Genomic DNA, 7,825 nt, shown 5'->3' with positions numbered 1-7,825 from the left:
TATCTGTCCTTAATAAATGTGTTCTGTCATAAATTAATGTACGCTGTTCCAGTTTTCAACAGTCAGACTCTCTGAGACTCTGGTTGGTTGACTGTTGACCCGGTCATCACGTTTTGTTGATGTCAAGTTGTTGTTACGTGTATTTTGCGTCAGATTTCCCGTCTAGTGATGTCTCTGTTGAGCCTCACGCGGTTTAGCAACGGCTCGCTTCTAAAACAGAAGCTACTGATTGATTAGAGCGGCAGTGATCAGCAACGGTGACCACGGCGCCGATACGGTACGCCGCCTTTACGTCCCGGGTGGAAATCAGGCTTTAGTCTGCAGGAGGAGAAACGTGAAGGTAGCAGTAAGTAGTGATAGTACAATAGTAGTTGTACTATCAGGAGTACTATAGTAGTTGTAGTATCAGGAGTACTATAGTAGTTGTACTATCAGGAGTACTATAGTAGTTGTACTATCAGGAGTACTATAGTAGTTGTAGTATCAGGAGTACTATAGTAGTTGTACTATCAGGAGTACTATAGTAGTTGTAGTATCAGGAGTACTATAGTAGTTGTACTATCAGGAGTACTATAGTAGTTGTAGTATCAGGAGTACTATAGTAGTTGTACTATCAGGAGTACTATAGTAGTTGTACTATCAGGAGTACTATAGTAGTTGTACTATCAGGAGTATTATAGTAGTTGTACTATCAGGAGTACTATAGTAGTTGTACTATCAGGAGTGACAAAGAACTTGATAAGAACAGATGTGGTGGATGAATGTGTTCAACACAAGACTCTCCTCCCACTTTTTCTGGGTTCAAATGTTTTCTTTCAACCTGTTTGAAAAGCAGAAAGTCCTGAAGGCTTTTGGTTGAAGGTTGAAGATTGAAAGAATAGCTCCTGGAGTTGAAGTTGTTTGTCTCAAATGATCTGTCGATGGACTTTTAGCCATCTGAACCTCTCCCTCTGCACTGGCGAGGCGTTGTTATTCCATTTCTATCTTTTATCAAACCTTGTGTGTACGACCAAATGCCACATTATAACTTCCTTTGGTGAGGGACTACATTTGTCTTTGCATCTCCCTCCGCTCTGTAACAGCAGCTCCTCCCCCTGTCTTCATGTGTGGCCGCTGGGAACCGCTATAAAGACTTTCACCCATGTGGTTCACACAGAACTAAAGTAGAAAATGTCCAAAACGATCCATACTGAGTGCTTTTTGCCAAGACGCTCACTGGGGATTTCCACCGGGCGCGTTACAGCAGCAGCACGGCAGCTTAGCGAGCTGAGATCACGCGATAATCCTGACCATACGGGAGACCGCGAGATCCCGTGATAAACTCTAAACTCTATTTATACAGTCTATGGATAAACTGTGTGTATAAAGTAAACAACAACAACAACCAACAGCTTAATGTGCTTCTCTGAGGTGAAAGATCTGTTGATCTGACCATCAATCCTTATAAAAACAATATGTTATGTCATAAATGATTGTATGATGTTCCACTTCAACAATCAGTCTCTTGTCGCTGATCCTCTGAGACCCTTTGATTGATTGATTGATTGATTGATTGCTGATCTGGTGCCCCGGTCATAACATAATGTTGATGTGAAGTAGTTTTAGGCTGCATGAACTGCGTATTGTGTTTTATTTTGAAAGGGGCGGAAGTGTTTTACGCTGATTCTGAGTCGGACTTCCTGTCTGGTGATCTGCTCTGTTGAGATTCACGCGGTTTGGCAGCAGAGAAATAGAAGTCCTAGCTAATGCTGATGGAGAGACGCTGCTGTAACGTTACGCAGCGCGGCCGGTGGAAACGCTCTCATTGATTAGAGTGTTACCTATTTGCAACGGCGACGCTGACGTGACGCTTCAAACTGTATGTTTTTGTGGAATAAAATGTTTATCTCTTTAATAGCAAACATGTGGACAGCCTCTCACTTGTTGTGGTGGTTTGGAGTTGAATCAGATCGGATCTTCTGGCTTCTATAGATTCTTCTGAAACAGTCTGGAGCTCTTTACAGGAAAGGCAGTTTGAAAATAATGAATACAGCTTGCAACTAAAGAGAGGAGTGAGACAAGACAACAGTAAAATACAGTGAAAGTGAAGCAATTCATAGTGTTGCACTTGAACATGAAAAGCTGCAGAAATAACTGAATAAAATTAAATACATAAAGTAAAGATAATAATAATAATAATAATAATAATTAATAAAGTGGAAAAGGGGTAGCTGACAGAGAGACAGTAGAAAATATACTTTATGAGCCTGAAGTTGACTTTTACTCCTCTTAATTTCTCATTTTTTGTAAGATCTTCTCACATGACAAACATCCACAGCTGTTTTTTTCTTCTTCTTTTCCCCCATTTGATAGCATTCCAAGAAAACTAACAAACAGGAACTCCTGCCTCCCCCTGCTCCTCCTACTGCTCCTCATACCTGAGAGCCTCTGAGGCTCAGCGAGGCCCAGCTGGTTCCTGGAGGCAGGTACACATTAGCCGTGTTTGCACACCTGGAGAGCGTGTTGGTTCACAGATAAACGTGTGGAAACATGCTGGGAGGTGGAGGGTCCCAGTGTTTGTTCTCCCACTGAACTGCTTCACACTTCTCAACATAAACACCTCGCAAGGACATGTGTAAGAGTATGCACGTGCATTGAAATGTGTAATAAAATGTGTAATAATAGACAAACACAGCACTATGTTATTACCTATGGGACAGGAATCACTGTTTCACACTGGAGATAGATTGTTACATGACATGCACATTTGGTGAAATTGAATGCACTTTTTAGATAAACTGAAAAGTTTTTTATCAACTTAGGAATCTAACAATGCAAAAAAAATGCATCATAATGACTTAAAACAAGACTTTTCTTCATCAAGTTGACATTTTAAAGAGATTGTTAACACTGAAAGTACTTGAGGTTGTAGGTTTCCTTGCGTGAGAATTTCCCGGCAGCACTGAGATGTTTCTGTGTAAACAAAGTGATTCACAGTGTGACGGTGTAAATGACACTTTTTGTGGTTTACATTGATTAGGCAGCTGCATTTCACTTCACAATCTTTTTTTAGGTGCATTCATTTAAATGCTATAGAGAAAAACAGTTGTTTTTGTTTCCCTTCTACAAGTGGCTGCATGTCACACTAAGTGTGTGTTTTAGCTTGTAGGGAGGAGAAGAAGAAGACGAGGGAAGGAGGGAAGGATCTGGAGAGTTAGGGAGGAGAAGAAGAAGACGAGGGAAGGATCTGGAGAGTGGCAGCTTCATGTCTGACACAGTTCAAGAGCCAAGTGGTCAGCTTTCAGCTCTCCAGCTGCTCCGGTCCCGGGAGACTCAGAGAGTCTGGAAGGAAATCAAACATCACATCAGTGATTCATTTAACACCACCCCTCCCCCATCCCTCTCTCTCTGCCATCAACCTCTCCACCTCTCTCCATCCTCCTCTACTGTAATCCACAGCAGGAATGGATTCAGGTTTCAGGTTTCTATGATGAGTCCGGTTACAGCAGGCGTGTCACTGATTCTCTGTGGCTCACACCAGATTTAGGCTCATTTTACAGCAGCAACAAATCAGTTTTCACACCATTTTTAGGGTCATAAGGACAGTTGTTTCAGAAAAGTATATCACAAAAACATTCTCTCTCTCTCTCTCTCTCTGTCTCTCTCTGTCTCTCTCTCTCTCTCTGTCTCTCTCTCTCTCTCTCTCTGTCTCTCTCTCTCTCTCTCTCTGTCTCTCTCTCTCTCTCTCTCTGTCTCTCTCTCTGTCTCTCTCTCTCTCTCTCTCTCTCTCTCCAGATAGCTGTGGTTTTATTTGCTGAAAGTGAAAGATATCTATCTGGTCTTCATTGACTTGAGAAACAACCAGGGGACAACTAGGGGTAGATATAAGGTCAACAGTCCATGTCTCATAGAAGAAGTGAACATAAACTTAACTTGAGGTATGACTTGGAATTGTATTGATTAACAACAGAAGTCCAAAGGAAAGTTTAAGTTTTAGTTGGTAATTGACACAGCTTTCTTGTTTAATTTAAGACTAGACTTGGATTTGTCTTGTTGTGACTTGGACTTGTTTTGAATAACAGGAAATTAACTGAGACTTGCCAAGAATGGTTTTGATTGGATCAACTTGTCTTGGTCAACAGACTTGTCATGGACTTGCATCCATTACCTTTATAAATCGACTTACAGTTTTCGAGTTTAAAGACTTGACTTGGACTTGTCTTGTCTTCAGACTTGACTTGGACACTTTTTGTTGAACTAAAGACGTGACACAGACTTTTGACGAGAACTCACAACTTGTCTTCCGTTAAATAAGACAAATAAAAGACAACTTGATCAAGGCATCATTTGGACTTCTTGTTAATGAGGCTTGACGAGGACATTTCTGGAAGACACCATTAATAGGGTTGAAGAAAATTAATAACTGATAATTGTTATGTGCCAATGTTTCCAGCATGTGTTTTCTAGAAACGCTTCTAGCAGCTCTGAGCTAAAAACCAACAACAGGTCACTGATTTTCAAAGGTGCTCTCCCTCCGTTCACTAAGATCTACATGTGTTATGTATTTGTCCAGTTTCTCTCTGTGTATCATATTCTGTTTCATATACAGCCTGTCACATTTGATTCACATGCAGTCTGAAATCAAATCAAAGCAGTGTCTGCCGTGATTATTAGCCCTGCTTGTATATGAGGACGAGCATGGTGGGACAGTGGAGACGGTCTCAGACACAGATCAGATTGGTGGCGACAGGACGGTTTGTGTGGGAGAAAACGAGGGCTGGCAGACTAATAGTGGCTCTTTTTCATCCTGCTGCACTGCAGAATGCTTATTACTCAGATGTCCTGTGCAAAGATTGATACTTTTGAAGGACAGAAGGGAAAAATGTCCATCTTAACATGTATAAAAGGTGAATAGTGCCACACAAACAAATGATTCATATGGTAAGAATGAAGATTCAATGAATGCTTCAACAAGTTGAGAACTATGTTTGTTTGCCCTCGAACAGGTAAGTTTATCTTATTAAGAAATTAATGATATGATATCATACAAAATGTGACACATACAGATATAAGGCTAACAGATATAAGGCTAACTGATATAAGGCTAACAGATATAAGGCTAACTGATATAAGGCTAACAGATATAAGGCTAACAGATATAAGGCTAACTGATATAAGGCTAACAGATATAAGGCTAACTGATATAAGGCTAACAGATATAAGGCTAACAGATATAAGGCTAACTGATATAAGGCTAACTGACATAAGGCTAACTGACATAAGGCTAACAGATATAAGGCTAACTGATATAGGGCTAACAGATATAAGGCTAGCAGATATAAGGCTAACTGATATAAGGCTAACAGATATAAGGCTAACTGATATAAGGCTAACTGATAAAAGGCTAACTGATATAAGGCTAACTGATAAAAGGCTAACTGATATAAGGCTAACTGATATAAGGCTAACTGATATAAGGCTAACAGATATAAGGCTAACTGATATAAGGCTAACTGATAAAAGGCTAACTGATATAAGGCTAACTGATAAAAGGCTAACAGATATAAGGCTAACTGATATAAGGCTAACTGATAAAAGGCTAACTGATATAAGGCTAACTGATATAAGGCTAACTGATAAAAGGCTAACTGATATAAGGCTAACTGATATAAGGCTAACTGATATAAGGCTAACTGATATAAGGCTAACTGATAAAAGGCTAACTGATATAAGGCTAACTGATATAAGGCTAACTGATAAAAGGCTAACTGATATAAGGCTAACAGATATAAGGCTAACAGATATAAGGCTAACTGATATAAGGCTAACTGATATAAGGCTAACTATCAGGGCTATGTTTCCTGCCTGTAGCAGCCTGGATCAATTTCAACCATCCAAAGAATTCTTGCAATTAGCCTCCTCTTTATTTAGGTCTGTAATCAAATAATAATAATAATAATAATAGATTTTATTTGTAAAGCACTTTTCATTGTTAAAAGCAATCTCAAGGTGCTACAGAGTACAACAAGATTAAAAACAGGTTAAAAGGCCAAAGCACAATGTTACATTTAATAAAAGGCTTTTCTAAAAAGAAAGGTTTTTAGGCCTTTTTTAAAAGAGTCTGTTGTTTGCGGAGCCCTCAGGTGGTCTGGGAGGGAGTTCCACAGGTGGGGAGCAGCTGAGCAGAAGGCCCGATCGCCCATTGTATGGAGCTTAGTCCTGGGGGGCTGTAGGGTGTGTTTGTTTGTGGAGCGGAGGTTACGTGAGGAGGTTTGTGGTGTGAGGAGTTCTTTGAGGTAGGGTGGGGCATTTCCGTGGATGCATTGATGGGTGAGTAGAGAGATTTTGTAGTCGATCCTGGATGAAACAGGAAGCCAGTGGAGTGAGTGAAGGATGGGTGTGATATGGTCATATTTACGCACCCTCATCAGGACCCTAGCAGCGCTGTTCTGGATATATTGCAGTTTTTGGAGGCTCTTGCTAGGAGTCCCGATGAGGAGTGCGTTACAGTAGTCCAACCTTGAGGAGATAAAGGCGTGGACCAGTTTTTCTGCATCTGACAGACTGAGTGTGGGGCGGAGTTTGGAGATGTTCCGGAGGTGGTAGAAGGAGGTCTTGCAGATATGTTTAATGTGGGTGTCAAAGGTGAGGTGAGTGTCAAATGTTACACCCAGGTTGGTGACTGTAGATGACAGGGGGATGTTCTGACCAGAGAAGGTGATGTGCGTTATGGGAGATGACCGGACCTGGTGTGGTGTGCCAACTAGGATGGCTTCTGTTTTGGAGCTGTTTAGTTGTAGAAAGTTGTTTGCCATCCACGCCTTTATCTCCTCAAGGCAGGTGCTGAGTGTTGGTGAAGATGATGACGGTGATGATGTTGATGATGATAGTGATGGACCAGTTTTTATATATAGTTGTGTGTCGTCAGCGTAGCAGTGGAATGATATTCCATGCTGGTTTATGATGTGGCCAAGGGGAAGAGTGTAGAGGGTGAACAGGGTGGGGCCGAGAACCGACCCTTGAGGGACACCACAGGTGACAGTCTGTGTCTCTGACTTTGCCCCTCCCAGGGAGACATATTCTGTTCTTCCAGCCAGGTAGGACTGGAACCAGCTCAGGGCGGAGTCAGAGAGTCCGATGGTGTGATGGAGGCGCTGAAGGAGGATGTTGTGGTCGACTGTGTCAAAAGCTGCAGACAGATCGAGGAGGATGAGGAGTGATGGTGAGCCAGTGTCAGCTGCCATCAGCAGGTCATTGGTGACTCTGACCAGAGCTGTTTCAGTGCTGTGGGCTTGACGGAAACCAGACTGGAATTTTTCGAAGAGGGAGTGTGAGTTGAGATGGTCATGAAGATGGGCAGCAACAACTTTTTCCAGGACTTTTGACAGGAATGGGAGGTTGGAAATGGGTCTGTAGTTGGAGAAGATTTCTGGGTCCAAGGTGGGTTTCTTAAGAAGCGGTGTGATGACAGCAGATTTCAGAGCAGTTGGAACATAGCCAGCCTGGAGTGAGTGATTGATGACTTGGGTAATCAGGGGACTTAGAATGCAGATGTTTGATTTGACCAGGGCTGTAGGAAAAGGGTCCAGGGCACAGGTGGAGGGTTTCATCCTGCGGACGATTTCCTCAACCTCCTGCTTAGAGATGTCGGGGAAGTAGCAGAGAGGTTGGAGAGTCCCAGGCTGTGGGTCGGCAGTAGGGACAGACAGAGCAGGGGAGCTGGAGAGAAGAGAGCGGATGGTGTTGACTTTAGTCCTGAAGAAGGTGATGAAGCTGTTGCACTGTTCTTCTGTGTTATCGGTGTGTGAAAGGGTCTGTGGCTTGAGGAGATGATTTATGGTGGAGA

Source organism: Centropristis striata, chromosome 10 (assembly GCF_030273125.1).
Source record: "Centropristis striata isolate RG_2023a ecotype Rhode Island chromosome 10, C.striata_1.0, whole genome shotgun sequence".
Lineage (NCBI taxonomy): Eukaryota > Metazoa > Chordata > Actinopteri > Perciformes > Serranidae > Centropristis > Centropristis striata.
This window is presented reverse-complemented; position numbering follows the sequence as displayed.